Raw genomic sequence first — 18,821 nt, 5'->3', positions numbered from 1 at the left:
TTTCTCTCTGTCTCTCTCTCTCTCTCACTGTCCACTCTGCCTGTCAAAAAATAAAAAAAAAAAAACCTACACATGCATGTTGTATAGCAGTTTTACTCATCATAGCCCAAAACTGGAAACAGCCTCATATCCTCCCACAGATGAATAGTTGAACTGTGGTGGACTACCACTCAGCAATAAAGGGAGCAGCTTGCTGTGGGTCTGTGCAACAAAGTCCCACATGACTCCAGGGAATCATGCTGTGTAGAGCAATATGCAAAAGTCAATCACAGCCGGCGCCGCGGCTCACTAGGCTAATCCTCCGCCTTGCGGCGCCGGCACACCAGGTTCTAGTCCCGGTCGGGGTGCCGGATTCTGTCCTGGTTGCCCCTCTTCCAGGCCAGCTCTCTGCTGTGGCCAGGGAGTGCAGTGGAGGATGGCCCACGTGCTTGGGCCCTGCACCCCATGGGAGACCAGGAGAAGTACCTGGCTCCTGCCTTCGGATCAGCGCGGTGCGCCGGCCGCAGCGCGCAGGTTGCGGCGGCCATTGGAGGGTGAACCAATGGCAAAAGGAAGACCTTTCTCTCTGTCTCTCTCTCACTGTCCACTCTGCCTGTCAAAGATAAAAAGAAAAAAGAAAAAAAAAAAGAAAAAAGAAAGCCTACTGCCACCCCACCTCCACCCTTCCCCCACCTTTCAGCCAAATGCTTGTTCAAAATGATGCTAAAGGAAGAGTACCTTGTTCGTGCCTTTCTTCTGGACTTGGATTGGCTATCCAGCATTGAAAGAAATGCTGGGCTTCCTTCTAGTTAAAGTGCAGTTGGTTCACCTCAGTGGCCCCTCATTTGGGACGTTTCTTTTTAATAGGATAATTGCCTTAATTGGTATTGGTTTGATCTGCAGGCACTGAAAAAGAAGCTTCTAGTTTTCCTTTGTAATGCTGGCCCCAAAATAAAGTTCTAGAATGGGAGGCCTGGCCCTTGAGCACAACTCTTAGCTACACTGTGGTCCTGCACCGTCGCAGTCGTTGCTAAGGTAATTTCCTATGTTCTCTGCTGTCTTTGTTACGTTCTGACTGCTTAGTAACTCGAAGTCTGAAAAGAGTTAATATTGTCATCTTGAGAAAGAACCCAGAGGCCTTTAAAAAATCTGTGAGGCTGCCCTTCCCATCATAGGATCAGGGGCAAAAAAGGGACAGGAATTTTGTGAACCACCACTCCCTTTTTTTATAAAAAGTGTTTTTTATAAAACTCTTCTAGAATGCTGTATGCAATGAACATAGCTGACTCTCTGGGTCAGTGGCTGAGTTTCATCATTTTAATCACGGCTATTACGTCCTTCGTCATCCACAGTTCTGATTCTTCTCTAAAAACATTTGCAATCATATTCATGGAGAAGACTCTAAGAAACGTTTTTGAATACAGGTTTCCGACTACCTTAAGATGCATGGACTAAAGAAAAATTTTCAGAACTCTGCGGGGGAAAAAAACTGGAAAGCCCATAAAATGACTGATGGAGAACAAGCAAGAATTAACTACATGAGACTGACTGATTTGTGAAACTTGTGGATTTCTTTTCTTTTATTTAAAATATGCTAGTTCTGTACTTAAATATTTCATCTTCTAGGTTCAGAAAAACTTTTCCCTATGATTTCTATTATTTAGAGTTCTTTGGTATAGTTTTGTAAACAGAGATGGAAATATTTACCTTACACACACACACACACACACTTAATTCCTACAAAATTCAAAAACTTCCATGAGGATTTGTGGTTTTTCATGCCAATGTGAATGTTTTCCTGAGCTCAGTAAGAATGTGCTCTCATGATAACAGGGTACAGTTGGAAGCATTGGCGTATCTAAAAATTATTTGCAGAATGCCTGGCTTCAAGTGTTCCCAGCCTTATAGTGAGTAAATGGAGCTGTTACTTCTTAGTAGGCCCTGAGACTTCAAAAGATTAGCTACCAAATTTTATTTTTTAAATATCTAATTCTGCATTTGATTGGCTTGTTAGCTTGGAGAGCTTTCCAAATCTGAGAGTACTGTATGGTTGGTCAACCTTTCCTGTCGTACATTTATGAATAGCAAATTATAATATACCTGCTGTTAGATAACACCCCGTTCACTGTTTTTAAGATGTAAACCTATTTGTTAGGTTCTTGTTGGTTTGTTACATATTTCCATTTTAGAGTTTTCTGTCTGCTGCCTTCCCGTCAGAGTTCTACAGAAGCACAACTCCCAGCAAGATAATGTTGGCCTAGCACTTTGAGACCATGACTCCCATCTACAGAACAGATGAATTTAGCTTAAAAATAGACTCCAGGTAAAGTTAGCCTGAAAACCACTCCTTCTAACACCTGTTTGTTGCTTACATGTGGCTGAAAGTGTTTCTGATACTAACTGCTGGTTGTCAAATACTGCTCTCCAGATGTGGGACTGGGTCAATACTCAGGTCAACTCCAACCTGGCAGCAAGGTACAAATTTAGCAGAGCTACAGGATTATTGATCAGTGGTATTTTCAGAAAAGGATCTTTATCACAGGAAGAGAATAAAAATCAAGATGGAGCCAAAAGTAAATAAAGCCAAGAGGTTATAAAGAAAGGGTTATTATGCATTTTTTGCCTGGTAGCAGCTTTCACAAAAGACTTTGCTAGAATTATACTCGCTGGACAGTGCTCCCATTTCAAACAAGAGACGCTACCCAGGTAGGATACTTGTTATTCTCACACCTGATTCTAGAATATATATACAGCACCCACAGTCAAATGCTGGGGAAGCTTTTTGGCCTCTTTGTACCTGAGAAGCAAGGATTAGGACTAGGAGCAAGGACTCAAAGTTTGGGGAAGATAAAATGACTAATGGTATGCATTCCAAAAATCTGTACATTGTCACCCTAGGCTGGCTTAGATGTCTGAGAAAAACATCCACTTTCCATGTGCTTCAGGAAGCAGACTAGTTCATTTTGGGGCAGCCCACCACAGTGCACACATGTCATGGTGTGCTGCCTCTTGTGGCCAGGAAACGTCATACCTAGAAACAAGCAATTCACATGAAGTACAGTGTTCATTGTGTTCTATGTGTTCTGTAACATTCCACATAGTCTTTTGTTTAAAAAAAAATTTATGTAAAGATTGCTTTAAAATTATTTTAAAATATATATTAAATGAACCAGTAGATAAGGGAGTGAGAAATACAAAGGAAACTATAAGCTTAAGAATATATTCTTGGGGCCAGCACTGTGGCGCAGCAGTTAAAGCCCTGGCCTGGAGCACTGGCATCCCATATGGGCACCAGTTCTAGTCCCAGCTGCTCCTCTTCTGATCCAGCTCTCTGCTATGGCCTGGGAAAGCAGTAGAAGATGGCCCAAGTGCTTGAGGCCCTGCACCCACGTGGGAGACCTGGAAGAAGCTCCTGGCTCCTGGCTTCGGATGGGCACAGCTCCGGTCATTGCGGCCAATTGGGGAGTGAACCAGCGAATGGAAGACCTCTCTCTCTCTGTCTCTACCTCTGTCTGTAACTCTGTCTTTCAAATAAGTAAAATAAATATTTAAGAAAAAAAGAATATATTCTTAGTTAAGAAGGAACAAGAACGTTGAGGGACACAGAAAAGACATTGTGTATGAAATGTTTGCCCTAAAGTAGAATGACTGGATCTCTAGACTGGAAAGGAAAGGGGTCAGGAACTGAGTAAGCTGCAGAATGTGTGAGCAATTCACGGAAGGTTTGAAAAGGGCCCATCTGATGAGCTGGAGCAGATGTAATAGAGTGCCTAGGCGCGGGTTCCCAACTCCTTGGGTGGAGAACTTATATCCTCTTCCTGCCCTTAGAAATGCCTCTGCTATCACTCCTCCTTGCCTTAACCTCTTTGTTTGAACCAATTCATTCAGTTTATCTCCTCCAGAATACAGGAAATCCACTTCCAGAGGGAGATACACCAAGGATATCCACCTCTTAAACATCAAATTCTTCTAGGCAAGGCCACCTACACTGCCCTGGATAATGCCTGCAGACGTTTCCAGAATGGACTGCCTCTTCTTCCTGAGGCCCCACCCTCAGCTGGTCCCAGAAGCCAGGTGTCAGCATCTTCCCCAGGAACCCATTTCTGGGAGACTGTGACTGCTGGATCTGTTTAGACATCATCATTTCATAATAAGAAACTTGGGGATGGTATCCGATTTCATCCACATTCCTATTTCCTATCTTTTTGAACATATTTAATAGAACCTTATTTTCAGCTAAAATCCAATTTTAAAAATTATAATCTAACATTTATTATTTAAAGTGCAGATGTAAGTTGACAATAAATCTACTTTAGGGTGTGAATGTGTTGGGGGTCAGGATTCAGATTCCTGGCTTGGTGCAATTAGAAGTCATGCTAAAGGGGAGGCACTGTGGCATAGTGGGTCAAGCCACTACCTGCAGTGCCAGCATCCCATATAGGCACCGGTTTGAAACCCGGCTGCTCCACTTCCAATCCAGCTCTCTGCTATGGCCTGGGAAAACACCCATGTGGGGGCTCTGGGAGAAGTTCCTGGCTCCTGGCTTTCGATTGACCCAGCTCCTCCCATTGTGGCCATTTGGGGAGTGAACTAGTGGATGGCATCTCTCTCTCTCTCTCTCTCTCTCTCTCTCTCTCTCTCCCCCTGCCTCTGCCTCTCTGTAACCCTGCCCTTCAAGTAAATAAATAAATCTTTAAAAAAAAAAAAAAAAAGGAAGTCATGCTATAAATCATGGACTTCAGCTGCTCTTGTACATTTAATGCCTCAGGTATCCTGCGCCGTGCACTGTGCTGACTGAAGACAGATTTAAGAGCCACAGTTTGTGCCTTCAGATGCTCTGCACTACATCACGCTGACTGGTCAGTGCTGAGATAAGAGATACACAGAGAACTGCAGGTCCTTCCCCAACCATGGGAAGGGAGGCGGTTGGCAGAGACTGAGGAAGCTGCCCCCACACTAGGCCTGAGAGGTCTTTCTCTCTTTTCTATTTCTCTGTTTCTTCCAGTCCAACCTCCTCCCCCTCCCTTTTTTTTCTTCTTCCCCATATTCATCTGCTTCTTCTGTTTCACTTTCTCTCTTCTCTTCCCGTTGCCTGTCCTTTCCTTCCATACTCAGATCTCTGCTTTACTCCCTCCCCCAGCTATTGTATAAAATCTGGTTTTTATCTCCATAAAACGTTTAAAATACGGCTTTTCTCAGGCATGACATAACTGGCAGTATAAACACCACTACTCCTTGCTCCAGTCCTAAACGCTAGCAATACCTTTTCCATTGTTCTGAAAAACTGGAAAACCCTGCAGGAATGCCCAAATTCCCTCTCATGGGGGACATATTGCCCCCTATTGAGAATCATTGGAAAAGAATACTCCTGAGTTTTGTCCATGAAAGAATTCGAGATTTCCAATGCTCCTGACAACAGACACTCTTGCAAACAACCAATGTCTTCTCTGCTGTTCTTTCTCTAAATTACATCAGAGTCAGAAACTCTTTAAAGCTATCCTACGAGTTTCTTTCAAAATATATTCACATTGTGATGTTGAAAAGAATCTCATGTTAACTTTAATGGGATTACTTTTACTTACAAAGCAGCCAACTATTTTAACCTCTAAAACAAGGGGCGTCTGAACACATGCTTTATACAAGAAATGATTGTTGATAGCCTATAAGTGTCTGAGACTTTGTTCCTCCATAGATCCTCAATAAAGAACAATCTGAGAAAAAAATTGACAAGCACAAGACCAGAGTAGAGAGTGAGCATGTAGGAACAGAAAGAATGTTTTCAGGACAATATCATCAATGTTTATGCAATAAAGAAACTAAGCATTAAATAAGGAAAATCAATCAAACCAATGAATGATTTTATGAGATAGTAAGAGTCAGAAACTATCTGGGTATGAAGGTATTATTACATTGGCCTCTTAGAATGACAGTCAATTCCTTTGTTAGGCTTTGGAGTTACATTTTCTTATCACCAAAACAAACCTTTATAACTTAGAGATATAACTCTATTCCAGCCAAAATTGAAGGCTATAATTAGGGAAGGAGTGAGAGTGTAGCTAGAGCTATCCTCACAATGGCCAATTCTCCATTCTGAATGACAAAATACCTAAACCATACATGATGTATAGATTTGTGTGTGGATGGAACCACACATGTCTCCTGTTTGTTGTGATGTGGGGAGGGCAGAAAGATAATCTTGGGAAAACAATCAAACAGGTCACCTACCAGGGTTAGGTATATGAGATTCTGAATATGAAACTCAAACAACAGTGACTTGGGAAGACAAATTATAAATTGCACATTGGGGTGTGTGTGTCAGCTTCTCATCACTTAACCTAAATACCTGAGAGATCCAAACTTCTAAAGGAAAAGGTTTATTTCTCTCATAGTTTTGGAGGTTCTCAGTCCAAGATTGACCAATTCCATTGGTCCTTCACCTGATGAGAGCCATAGGTAAAAGAACACCTGCAAAGGAAAGATCATGTGGTGATCCAGGAAGCAGAGAGAGAGAGAGAGAGAGAACACTCAGTGTGCTTTTTCCTTATAAACCATGATGGTTGATCATGATGACTCCACCTTAGCAACCTGATTCAGCCCAAACACTTCCCAAAGGCCTTACCTTTTGACACCATAACAAATCAAGCCTCCATGTTCTTTGGTGTCATTAAGTTATGACCTTGAGGCTTAAATGTCTGCATGAATTGAGGAGTTAAATTTTGTTTCAACCATAGCACAGTGGTAGCAGTTGAAAGTCCATACTCAGAGGCTAGGTTGTTGGTCTTCTCATCCCAGCTCTGCCTCCTGCTCCTTGGGTAAGCTTGGACAAGCTACTTAACCTCTCTGTACCTCCTTTTCCATTCTGTAAAATGAGAATAATTCAAAGGCTTGATCTGAGACCTCAGTGAGTTCATCACTTTGGAAAGGTGCCTGGCACATGGAAGGCTCATAGTTCAGGCAAAGCTACTTGAAGCTCTCCACATTTACTCCAACACTGTATCCTCATGGATGCCCATGAAGGGGTCACTGAGAGTTATTTCTTTTCTTTCCTCACAGGAAAGCACACCAGAACCAGGGTTGTTAGAGAAAGGCATGAAAGTGATCTCTTGTGTTTATTTGTTCTCCTGAAGACCATTACCAGCTGTGGCTTAAAGATGATTTCATGAATGCGTGGGATTTTAATACCTTATGGAACTAGGCCAAGGTCTGAATGATTCAACCTTCCACACTAAGACATTGTGGCACTGAGCTGAACATCAGAGTGTACTCTACTCACAGAATCACTCAATACCCTTGGCAACTCATCCCTCTTTTTCTTCAACTCCAGATCGTAAAGCACCACTCATTTGTTTCTTGGGAACTTGATGGACTCAAAGGAAACTCCACAGCCCTCTTCTGTTCAAGCTATGAGTTTGGAGACCAGTGTCTCCAGGGGCTCAGGTCATCCTGATGCCCCTCATCACCTGTATTAAGGAAAACTTCAGCAACTCCAAGCATGAGAACTACAGAAAATCTATTCTCTTTATATTAAAATTTTTTAAAAGAGAAACCATCCAGCAAAATGGGGAGATTTAAATGTAAACCAGCACAGCCTTCAAAGAGCTCCCCAATTCTCAGAACTCCACAGTCACACCCCGCTCTATTTGCTGTTTCCCAGCAAGGAAGCCAACCTCGTTTGTTCCACAGCAGGGAAAGGATGACTGTATTTTTCCAGCCCTTGAAGGTATGTTATGCTTCCCTTTGGGGGTTACAAAGTGACAGAACAAACTGGAAATATCTCTTTGCAAACCTCACCCCACAAGGAAGGCTCTACAGAAAAGCATGCCAGTAAGTGCCTGGAGATACTGTCCTTTGGAATTTTCTTAATTGCCCTCTGGATTTAGGGTAGGTGAAATTCATGAACCCTTTACAGATTGTCAAGGCAAGATAGGGATCAAGTCTAAATTCAGAATCTGTAATCTGACTCTGCAAAGACACTTGCATAGCAAAATTTTCCCTTCTGCTAAACAATTAGAGGCAGAAATTAATGTTTCAATCCAATTTTAGGTATTAAATTTGGCCCTAATTCCAACTCCTCAGCAAAAGGAACCATCTTCAGCCTTAGGATGCATTTCATTTCATGTCCTGGCTGGCGCCACTGCTCAATAGACTAATCCTCCGCCTGCGACACCGGCACACCGGGTTCTAGTCCCAGTCGGGGTGCTGGATTCTGTCCTGGTTGCCCCTCTTCCAGGCCAGCTCTCTGCTGTGTCCCAGGAAGGCAGTGGAGGATGGCCCAAGTCCTTGGGCCCTGCACCCGCATGGGAGACCAGGAGAAGCACCTGGCTCCTGGCTTCGGATCAGCATGGTGCGCCGGCCGCAGCGCGCCACCGGAGTAGCCACTGAGGGGTGAACCAACGGAAAAGGAAGACCTTTCTCTCTGTCTCTCTCTCTCTCACTGTCCACTCTGCCTATCAAAAATGAAAACAAAAACATTTCATGTCCTTTGGTTCAGTAGTCCATGAATGAATTAACCGAAACCCAAGTTATGAGAAAAAGGAAGTGATTGGGAACCAGCTAAACTCTCCTACAGTCAGAGCAAGTCTTGATTAACCTGATACCTCTGAGCAGGTGCCTCTAAACTCAAGACCCTGTCTCTTGAACCACAGTCCTGAAAGGCCAGGAACTAATCAGGTACCTTCAAACTGACATTTATAAGCACATGCTTAAACATATATGTAACATTTAAAACAAGAAAGTATTCTGCTAATACTTGATCCTAGGCCCAAAACCTCAGATCAACTGCCACTCTTGGTGAACTGAGTCTACCAGTTTCTGCAGCTTAGACCAAGCATTCTCAGCCTTTGCATTCTTTATTATTATAATAATTATTATTTGACAGGTAGAGTTATAGACAGTGAAAGAGAGAGACAGAGAGAAAGTCTTCCTTCCGTTGGTTCACTCCCCAAATGGCCGCTACAGCCGGTGCTATGCTGATCCGAAGCCAGGAGCCAGGTGTTTCCTCCTGGTCTCCCATGCAGGTGCAGGGGCCTAAGCACTTGGGCCATCCTCCACTGCCCTCCCGGGCCACAGCAGAGAGCTGGACTGGAAGAGGAGCAACCGGGACTAGAACCTGGAACCCATATAGGATGCCGGCGCAGCAGGCGATTAACCAAGTGAGCCAGAGTTCTAAAAAAGATTTCAGAGTTCTAAAAAAGATTTTGTTTCTATGAGCTGCATTTTTCACTATTTACCACACTATAAATTATAAGTGGAAGAGAGTCCAAGATGATGGAATAGGGAGGGAGCTTACTGCTCTATTCTAGGGGAAGATAGTTTAAAAAAAAAGTGGAGAGAGTGCAATCTCAGGGAAGAACTAGGGCGAAAACTGCAATGGAAACTCCATGGAACTTAGAAGGATGCTGTGGACCTACATGGAGGGTGCCAGATGCTCAGCATAGACACGGCCACAGCACAGGACCCCAGCAGCCAAGAGCCTCAGCACCAGCTTTGGAGAGTGAGATGAGAGCAAACTGCAGCAGCCCAAGCCACCAGCAATAAAGCTGTGGGAGAACCAGGCGTGGGCCCACTTGAAGCCCTGTGGGAGACAGTGTACCTGCTAACCTAAAGGGGAAAAAGGAGCATGTTTCTCTCTCCCTGATGCCCCAAAAATGGCAATCTGCAACTAGCTGAGAGAGGGCAGGTGCCATTTTGGACATATGCAATAGCTGCACCAGCTTGTGTCTGAGAGCCCAGCAACTCTACAGGAGGAGATGTCTGAGCCTGCCTGGAAAGAATGACAGGGGGCTGGGCATCCACACAGGACTGTGAGATGCCCCCAGCCCCCCAGCATATCACAAGCTCTTGGGCTTAGGCTGCCTAGGTGCAGTACCCACAGGGAAAGTCTCCACCTCTCCGTGGATGGGAAGAACCGGCAGGTTGTAGTGGATCCTCAACACCTTGTGACTGTGAAAACCTTGTACTCTGGGATTGGGGAAACAGCGTGCTGCATAGCAGGGCACAGGATGTGACTGGGCCTCTAGGCAGTCACTGTGGGTGGCTCCACACACTCAGGGCTCCCTGATTGCTTAATGTGGGCCATTGCTGTGAGATCTATGCTCACACTGAGGACTGCATGGATCATTTATATGATTCTTATGGCAGCACAGATGAATATAGTGCCCACTGGGGCCAGCACCCAGGCATTGGTCTCCTTGGAGGAGGGGAGGTGAAGGTGAGACTATGTCAACAGAGCTGATCAAAACATTCTCTCTGATATAAAAAAGAGATCTACCATTCCCAACTTGGGTGTCACATTGGATACTCCCCTCATCCTAAGCACTGAACAGAGTTCCCTGGACACACCCAGCACATGCCTCTAAGTATTCTCTGAAAGAATAGACACTTCACTAAACCACTGAGAAATAGTCCAAAGATAAAAGCCATCGGAGGGGGAAAAAAACCAACAAGTATCTCCACAAATGCCTAAAAATAAATACAGAGATTCAAAAAACAAGAATAAAGAAGACAACATGACACCTCAAAGAACACAACACTTCAATACTAATGTGAAGATTAAGAGATTGATGAAATGCTGGAAAAGGAATTCAAAAATTAATCACAGGATTACTCAGAAGTAATCAGAAGAAATCCACAAGTTAAAAAAATCTATACTTGACATGAATGAAATTTTTTCCCATGAAATTGAGATTTTAAAGAGAAATCAAAATGATACATGAGAAATGAAGAATACAATAGATCAAATAAAAATGCAGTGGAAAGCTTTAACAAAAGACTCAGTGAGGTAGAAGAAAGAATACCCGAGTTAGAAGACAAATCACTAGAAATTTTACAGTTAGACAAAAAAAAAAAAAAAGAAATCAGAAAAATTAAAAACAGTGTTAAGATTTATGGGATACTATCAAATGACCTAAAAATGGGTCTTAGGAGTAACTGAAGGAGTGGAAAGAGAGAATGGATTAGAAGGCCTATTTAGCAAAACAACTACAGAAAATTTCCCTAATTCAGAAAAAGAAATGGATGTCCAAGGACAGGAAGCATATAGAACTTCTAATAGGCATGGCCAGAAAATATCTTCACCACAACACATTGTAGTCAAAACCCCCACAGTAAAACATAAAGAAAAGATTCTAAAATCTGCATGAGAGAAATGCCAGATTACCTTCAGATGATCTCCAATTAGATTCACAGCTAACTTCTCTTTGGAAACCCTATAGGTTGGAGAGAATGGTGAGATATATTTCAAATCTTAAGAGAAAAACTGTCAACCCAGAAAACTGTACCCTGAAAAGCTCTCATTTATGAATGAAGGTGAAATAAAGACCTTCTATAAAAAACAGAAATTGAAAGAATTTGTCACCACTCTTCTAGCCTTACAAAAGATGCTTAAAGATGTGTTGCAAACAGAAACACAGAAATGTGGTCATCACTATGAAAGAATATGAAAGCAAAAAATCCCCTAGTAAAAGTACAAATGAAATCCAAAGTAAACAATAGGCATATTTATGAGAAAATGGCAGGTCAAAGTCGTTATTTAACAATAGTCACTTTGAATGTAAATGACCTCAGCTCTCCAGTTACAAGATACAGACTGGCTGTAAGGTGAAGCCAGCATCACCTTAATTCCTAAACCTGAAAAACTTTTCGCAGATAAAGGAAACTACAGACCAATTTCCCTGATGAACAGAGATGCAAAAATCCCTAACAAAATACTAGCCAATCAAATCCAACAGCACATAAGGAGGATCATTTACCTGGACAAAGTGGGATTTATCCCAGGTATGCAGTGATGGTTCAACATTCCCAAATCAACAAATAGGCTACACCACATTAATAAACTAAAGAACAGAAAACCATATGACTATCTCAATGGATGTAGGGAAGGAATTTGATAAAATACAACAGCTTTCATGATGAAAACTTTAAGCAAATCGGGTATAGAAGGAACATTCTTCGACCCAATCAAGGCAAATTTATGACAAACCCATGGCTAGCATCTTATTGAATAGAAAGGTTGGAAGCATTCCCACTAAGACCTGGAACCAAACAAGGATGCCCACTCTCACCATTAGTATTCAACATAGTCCTGAAAATTTTAGCCACAGTCATTAGGAAAGAAAAATTAAAGAGATACAAACTGGGTGAAGGAAGTCAAACTATCCCTATTTACAGATGGCAAGACTCTATATATAGGGGATCCAAAATACTGCAAAAGAAACACTCAGCAAAGTGAAGAGGCAACCGACAGAATGGGAAAAAATATTTGCAAACCATGCAACTGATAAAGAATTAATATCCAGAATATATAAAGAGCTCAAGAAACTCAACAAGAACAAAATAAACAGTCCAGTTAAGAAAAGGACAAAGCACTTGAACAGGTATTTTTCAAAAGAGGAAAATCAAATGGCCAACAGGCACATTTAAAAAATGCTCAGGATCACTAGCTATCAGGGAAATGCAAATCAAAACCAGAATGATGTTTCACCTCACCTCAGTTAGAATGGCTTTCACACAGAAATCAATAAAGAACAAATGCTGGCAAGATGTTCTGGAGAAGGTACCCCAACCCACTGTTGGTGGGAATGTACACTGGTGCAGCCACTGTGGAAGACAGTATGGAGATACCTCAGAAATATGAATATAGTCCCACCATATAGTCCAGCCATCCCACTCCTGGGAATTTACCTAAACCAAAAGAAATCAGCATATAAAAGAATGATTTGTATCCCTAAGTATACTGCAGCTCAATTCACAATTGCTAAGATATGGAATCAACCCAGATGTCCATCAACTGAAGACTGGATAAAGAAATTATGATATATGTACACCATGGAATACTACACAGCAGTAAAAAATGAAATCCTGTCATTTGCAACAAAATGGATGCAACTAGGAAACATTATACTTAGTGAAATAAGCCAGTCACAAAAAGATGAATATCATATGTTCTACCTGATCTATAATAACTAATAGAGTACCCAAAAGGTAACCTATAGAATTGAAATTGACACTTTAAGATGTGATGACTTTGAACAGCTCTTGTCTGAATTGTTGAGGAATGGTTTTTTTTTTTCATACTATTTGTTGAACTATTTATTTAGTATAGGGTTATTCTTATGTGTATAAAGTTAATTGAAAATAGATCTTAGTAAAAAATAAGAATGGGAATAGGAGAGGGAGAAGGAATAAGGGTGGGAGTGCAGGTGGGAGGGAGGGTAGGGTGGGAAAAATCACTATTTTCCTAAATTTGTATATATGAAATCCATGAAGTTTGTATACCTTAAATAGAAGGCTTCTATGTAAAAGAAAAAATCAAAAGTGAGGAAAGCATGTAAGTATTTAGTAACTTGTTTAAAATAATAATAATGATAATAAACCCACTACATGTAAACATTTGTACTATATTTTTAAAAACTATATGACTATTTTTTTTTTTAACAGGCAGAGTGGACAGTGAGAGAGAGACAGAGAGAGAAAGGTCTTCCTTTGCCGTTGGTTCACCCTCCAATGGCCGCCGCTGCAGCCGGCGCACCACGCTGATCCGATGGCAGGAGCCAGGATCCAGGTGCTTTTCCTGGTCTCCCATGGGGTGCAGGGCCCAAGCACCTGGGCCATCCTCCACTGCACTCCCTGGCCATAGCAGAGAGCTGGCCTGGAAGAGGGGCAACCGGGACAGAATCCGACGCCCCGACCGGGACTAGAACCCGGTGTGCCGGCGCCACAAGGTGGAGGATTAGCCTATTGAGCCACGGCGCCGGCCCTATATGACTATTTTTAAATAATAAAGTTAATATATGACTACATTATTTAAAAACTATATGACTATAGTTTTTAAAGCAAAAGAAATTAGTGAGAAAAACTATCATTACCAAAATCAACATGGTGATAGCACAAAAATTGATTCAGTGGCCAATGGAACAAACTCAAAGAACACAGAAATTAATCCATGTACTAACAGTCAATTGATTTTTGCCAAAGGGACCATGAAATACATTGGAAAAAAAGACGATCTCTCCAACAAATTTTGGTGGTCTGAAAACTGGATGTATCTATGAATAACAATGAACCCCTAGTTTACACCATACACAAACATCAATTCAAATGGACTAAAGACCTAGAAGAAAAACTAAGAGAAACACTTTAAGACAACAGAATAGGCAAAGACTTTTGTATAAGTCCAAATCCCAGGTAATGAAAGCAAAAACAGATGAGAGATTATACCAAACCAAGAAACTTTTGCATAGGAAAGGAAACAAGCAACAAAGTGACAAGATAACATGCAGAATGGGAGAAAAATATCTGAAAACTACTGATACAACAAGAAACTAATATTCACATCACACAAGAAAATCAAGCAACTCAATAGCAAAATAATAATAATAATCCAGTTTGAAATGGTCAAATGTTAGACTGCCCTTTTGGATGCCTGCGTCATGTATTGAAGCGCCTAGGATCTTGACCACTGCCTTTGCTTTGCATCTGGTTTCCTGCTAATGCACCCTGGAAGGCAGCACTTGATGGCTCAAGTAATCGGGGCCCTGTCACTGTGTAGGAGACCCAGATGGAGTTCTGGGCTCCTGGGTTTGTCCTGTTGTGGGCATTTGGGGAGGGAAGCAACAGTTGGACAATATCTTTCTTTCTCTCTCTTTCCCTCTCCCTCTCGGTTTTGTTTTTCAAATAAATAAAACTAAGTAAATAAACAATGGGTAAATGATTTTAACAGACATTTCATGCTAAATCACATGAACATACATTGTACAAATGGTATGTGACACCTAAAGAAATCAACCAACAACAGATGCTGGTGAGGATGTGGGGAAAAAGGGACACTAATCCACTGTTGGTGGGAATGCAAACTGGTAAAGCCACTATGAAAGACAGTTTGGAGAGTCCTCAGAAACCTGAATACAGCACTACCACAGGACCCAGCCATCCCACTCCTTGGAATTTACCCAAATGGAATTAAAGGGGAGAAAAAAAGAGCCATTTGCACCTCAATATTTGTTGCAGCTCAATTCACAATAGCTAAGACATGGAATCAACCTAAATGTCCATCAACGGATGACTGGATAAAGAAACTATGAGATATGTACTCTATGGAACACTATACAGCAGTAAAAAACAATGAAATCCGGGCATTTACAACAAAATGGAGGAAGCTGGAAAACATCATGCTGAGTGAAGTAAGCAGTCCAAAAGGGACAAATACCATATGTTCTCCCTGATCGATGGCAACTAAACGAGCATCTAAAATGATACCCAATGAAGTGAAATGGACACTATGAGAGACAATGACATGATCAGCCCTTGTCTAGACTGTTGAGGAACAACTTACTATTTTATTCCTTTTAGTATTTTTGTTGTTGTTGTTGTTGTTGTTGCTCTGTTTGTTCTACATAAGACCACTGGTTGAACTCTGTAATCAATGCACAATCATTCTTAGGCGTATAAAATTAAAGTATAAGGAAAAGTGATCTCTGTTAAACATAGGAGTGGGAATAAGAGAGGGAGGAGATATATAGGTTGGCACATGCTCACTCGGACTTACCTCCAATGGTGGAACTAGAAATGTGCCAGGGGATTTCAACTCAATCTTACCAAGGAGGCAGGTACCAATGCCAGCGCACTTGGTAAAGTGATAAGTATAAATACACAACTGTATTTACATAGGGTATGTGTCGATGAGATTTCACAAATAAGACCAATGTAAGCAAACAATGAAGGATAGAATTAAAAGGGAGAGAATGATCCTGCGGGGGAAATAGGACACACAGCAGACTCAGAATGGCCGCACTCCTGCCTCAGAATCAACCCTTGGGACATTCAGATCTGGCTAAAAGGTCCATGAGAGTCTCACAGGCATGGAAAGCCATGACATGGTGGCAAAAAACAGTCTAAATGAAAGATCCTGGTGAACAAGATCCCAGCAGAAGGAACAGGCCATCAAGGAGAGAGGCGCCTTTCTCTGAAGGGAGGAAGGAACCTCCACTGTGATACGGCCTTGACTAAACAAGTTCAGAGTCCGTGAACTCAAGGGGCTTCCATAGCCTAGACAGCTCATAGCAAGAGTCTCAGGTGATTGCTGACGTCATAAATAAGAGTGCCAATTGTTAAATCAACAACGGGAGTCACTGGGTACATGCTCCCCACGTAGGATCTCTGTCCTTAATGTGTTCTACTATGAAACTTAAAAACGACACTACTAGTCGAACAATACCCTATACCTTGTGCGGTTCTGTGAGTGCAGCCTGTTGAAATCCTTGCTTAGTATATACTAAGTTGATCTTCAGTATATGAAGGTAATTGAGAATGAAACTCAATGAAGGGCAGGATGGGAGAGGGAGTGGGAGAGGGGAGGGCCACGGGAGGGAGGGAGGTTGGAGGGGGGGAGCCACAAAAATACAAAAGCTGCACTTTGTAAATTCACATTTATTAAATAAAAAAAAATAACTATATAACAAACAAAAAAGGAAACAGAAAAAAAAGAAAAAAAAAAAACAAATGGTATGTGACACCTAAAATTTAAAAAAAGTATAACATAACAAAAAATCAAGAAGATTACAGAAACATATCTTAAGTGAGCAGTTGTGGTTTGGGGATTCTATATTCTGAGGGGCATCAAGTTTATCACAACAGCCTGCAACAATGCTGCACAGGACAGAGTCTGCCTAAGTAAAGGAAACTCTCAATTCATCTTCCCAAAACTCTCTCTCCTTCTCTCCCTGTATCTCTGCCTTTCAAATAAATAAATAAATAAAATCTTTCTAAAAATTCATTTTAAAAACAGCTAAGTGCCTATTAAGAGATTAAATTCCCTCCTTCTAAATGAATTAAACTTTAAAAACTCTTAAAAATTACTGAGACCAGTGGCATTGTTTCATGTTTCTGCAAATTCAATGTATAGCTGGAAGAGCTGGAGTCTCATATTTGCTCCTGCATTTGATCTGCTGCAATATGCTGTTTTGCTTAAATTATATTTTAAAGAAATCTCTCCTCAAACAGATACTTAGTTGAAAAAGAAAGAAGTTCTTACTATCCTTTCAAGATAATTGTGAATATTCTTCTTAACACTATACAAATATTTGACAAATAGCCCCTTCTTAAGGCAAAGTAAGATATGAAATTGTGTCAAACAACTTTTCATTCACTGATACAGCTTAGTACTTATGGGTCTAATTTGCATTTTGAAAGATCTCTCACTCATGCTTGATTTTGTAACATCACACAGTGGTCATCTGGAAATTCGGATGCACTAAGTTCTGTACATCTTGCAAATGTTGACACATCTCAGTATTACAGCATCAGGAAAAAAGTCAGATTGTTAATATCACCATTGATCTCATCAGAAATGCCTCTAAGTTGGGAAACACCCTAGATAACAGTGATGAATGCAAGTTTTTCAAAGTCCTATTTTTGTAGTGTCTAAAATTTTGTTGAGGTTTTAAATTTTAGCATTGCAACAAATAAAGCTATGTTCCAATATGTGGCCAGGATTACCTAATTCTGTTTCAAGAAAATGTCTATAAACACTGAATAACTATCTTTGTCAGTAGGTGTTCAAATAAAAATGATGTCCTGTGTCAGCAGCTGCCAATTCAAATTTAAAGACCTGCAAAGTGCTTTTTCCCGAGATAATTATCACACTTCAATATCAGCAGAAGTGCTTATGTGTATTTCCCATTTAGTCACACCAAATAATAAAAAATAAGTGTGCATGCAAAGGTCAAGATTTAACAAAAAAAATAGCTCATACTGATTCACTTATTAAAATTGGACTTTCTTTTCCCTGAGAATGTGTAATGAAGAATCAAGACTTACAGTTTGGTGTCACTGTTTTGATTCAAGTATCAGAATTTTATCCATATTAGTGCAAATGTCAGCACATTGGAAAAAATAAAAATGCCTTCGTAGTATAGTGAAAATAATTCCAACTGAAGAAATTCATTTGAAACCATTTGTGAACCTTTCATCCTCAAGGTTCTGTGGACCACACTTTGAAAACCACTTTCTGGGGCCAGTTCGTGGTGCAGTGGGCTAAGCCACTACCTGTAACACTGGCATCCCATATGACCACCACTTTGAGTCCCAGTTGCTCCACTTATGACCCAGCTCCCTGCTGGTGCACCTGGGAAAGTAGCAGAAGGTGGCCCATGTACATGGATCCCTTCCATCCCAGTGGGAGACCTGGATGAAGCTCCTGTCTCCTAGCTTCAGCCTGGTCCCGTCGCAGCTGTTGTGGCCATTAAGGGAGTGAACCAGCAGATGGATGATTTTTCTCTCTTTCTCTCTCTCTCCCCCACCGTGCCCCCTATCTCTCTCTTTCCATCACTCCACCTTTCAAATGAATAAATAAATCTTAGAAAAGAAAAGAGAAGAGTAGAATAGAAAAGAAAATCACTGGTCTACATGAAAGGATGGTAGAAACATTGCACCCTTTCCCTTCTCCTCTGTGTCCCACCTTGGTTCACTGTGGCTTAAATGGAGAAAACGACATCTCCTCAAATGATCTAGTATTATAAAATGATTTTAAAAACTAACACTCTGAATGGGAAAATGAATTCTAACAGCCAAGAAAGCCACCAACATGAAGAGAGAACACTTGGCTCCTCTCTTTGAAAGCCCGTCTACCTCCCCTGAGCAGAGGTTCCCAGACCCCTGACTGGTGCAACCACATCCTATTGGAGATAGAAATGGACAGAGAAGTCTTGAGAAACCCCCTCTCCCATAAACTACACATAAACTACACATTGACTTCTTGATGTCAAGAGTGAGGTCACCAATGGTGCTATGATTCCACTCAGTGAGTGATCAGTCACGTTCCAGAAGAACTGCAAGAGATGAGGCTG

This window comes from Oryctolagus cuniculus, chromosome 2, assembly GCF_964237555.1.
Source record: "Oryctolagus cuniculus chromosome 2, mOryCun1.1, whole genome shotgun sequence".
In the NCBI taxonomy this organism is placed as follows: domain Eukaryota; kingdom Metazoa; phylum Chordata; class Mammalia; order Lagomorpha; family Leporidae; genus Oryctolagus; species Oryctolagus cuniculus.
Note: the sequence above shows the minus strand (reverse complement) of the source record.